The sequence below is a fragment of the Budorcas taxicolor genome, chromosome 2, assembly GCF_023091745.1.
Source record: "Budorcas taxicolor isolate Tak-1 chromosome 2, Takin1.1, whole genome shotgun sequence".
NCBI classification, from domain to species: Eukaryota; Metazoa; Chordata; class Mammalia; order Artiodactyla; family Bovidae; genus Budorcas; species Budorcas taxicolor.
In genome coordinates, this window is record NC_068911.1 from 53,015,006 (window position 1) to 53,016,953 (window position 1,948).

Here is a 1,948-nt window from a genome sequence, read left to right on the forward strand (position 1 = left end):
TTACCTTTTACATTATAAAGATTTAGCTCATTATGTTCTTTTAAGTCATCTAGCATTTGCTTGAATGAACCCATTCAAGGTTTGTTTATGTCTTATATTTATTAAAGATAACTTTTTTGTCACTGAAATTCTGAAAAATTTCTGTTGCTTTCTATATTAAAATATAATCTTTATTCTTGAATATTAATTTTTCTCAGGGTTAGTATTCTTTCTGTCTTTCATCAAGAATAGATCAACTATAAGAACATGATTTATATTTAAAGATATTATTTTTCTATCATATGAATGATTCAAATGAAAATATCAGTGATACTTATAAAAATCAAGGGCTTCCCTGGTGGTTCAGAGGTTAAAGCGTCTGCCTCCAATGTGGGAGACCTGGGTTCTATCCCTGGGTCGGGAAGATCCCCTGGAGAAGGAAATGGCAACCCACTCCAGTATTCTTGCCTGGAGAATCCCATGGACGGAGGAGCCTGGTAGGCTACAGTCCATGGGGTCGCAAAGAGTCAGACATGACTGAGCGACTTCACCTTACCACCTTACCTTATAAAAATCATATTGCTAAATATTAGGTCTGTAAAGCTTTAGTAAGAAATGTGTCTTTATGTGTGATATTTAACAATAATGTTTTATTCTCATGCATTTTTGAAGCATTCAATTTAATTCTCTTTCATCTAAACAAGCTGCTGAAATTTGTTATTTTCTGCTTTCAGGAAAGGTTCCTTTTGGAAAATATTGATTAAATATAAATATAGTATAAGGTGAGGTAAGGTGAAGTCGCTCAGTCGTGTCTGACTCTTTGCGACCCCGTGGACTGTAACCTACTAGGCTTCTCCATCCATGGGATTCTCCAGGCAAGAATACTGGAGTGGGTTGCCATTTCCTTCTCCAGGGGATCTTCCCGACCCAGGGATCGAACCCGGGTCTCCTGCATTGGAGGCAGACGCTTTAACCTCTGAGCCACCAGGGAAGATACATAAATATAGTATAAATTAATGTAAATTTGTATTGTAAATATAATTTGTTAATTTAAGCCAAAATTTTGTCTATGAATCATGTCACATAATCTGTATATGTGCTTAGTCACTCAGTCATGTCCGATACTCTGCGACCCCATGTCTATAGCCTACCAGGCTCCTTTGTCCATGGAGATTCTCCAGGCAAACATACTGGAGTGGGTTGCCTTGCCCTCCTCCAGAGGATCTTCCCAACTCACGGATTGAACCTAGGTCTCCTGCATTGCAGGTGGATTATTTACAATCTTAGCCACCAGAGAAGTCCAATCTATGTATAGTGTCTATTTGTGAAGTATAGAGATCAAAGTCATCCTTATAAAGAAACAATTTGCAATCATGATTTGTATGAACTGAATTCAGACATTATATGTGAAATTGAGATCTATGACAAGTATCTTAATTCAGAATTATATAATTCTTAAGACTGAAGAACAACTATATAATGCACAATGTATTAATAAAGAACTATCTCTGGGAAAGGAAGAAATGAGAAACAAAGCCAGATTATCATGCAGTTAATATGATTAATTACAGCATTATATGTTATAAAATGTATTCATCAAGCTTATTCAAGGTACATTACTTTATAGAATATATAGCCTCATTTAAAATGGCATGTTTGAAAAGTATATGCATTGACAAAAAGGAACAATTAAAAAACAAATTTTAAAATGTTATTTCTAAACATTTGAAATCGACATCAGATAAGCAAAAATTTAGATAATTTCTTGAGATTCTTATTGTTAATTTTGCATAGATACCTAGAATATTGAATTGATTTAGTTTCTGTTATTAACAGTAGAATAAGAAAGATTCCATAAACACATATCTTGAGGAAAGGAAAGGCCAAGTTATTTCTAGAACTTTGACCCATAATACTAAAGTTTAAAAACTAGATCAAACTTTTATTTTAGAAATACTTCAGGTTGCAG

The 1,948-nt window shown here is 34.1% G+C and overlaps 1 non-coding gene across 1 annotated transcript; it reads right to left on the reverse strand.

Moving 5' to 3' along the window:
• Positions 1-898: 898 nt before the first annotated feature.
• On the reverse strand, positions 899-970 carry TRNAW-CCA (transfer RNA tryptophan (anticodon CCA)). The gene has a single exon. It is a non-coding gene; the product is annotated as a tRNA-Trp (tRNA).
• Positions 971-1,948: the final 978 nt, after the last annotated feature.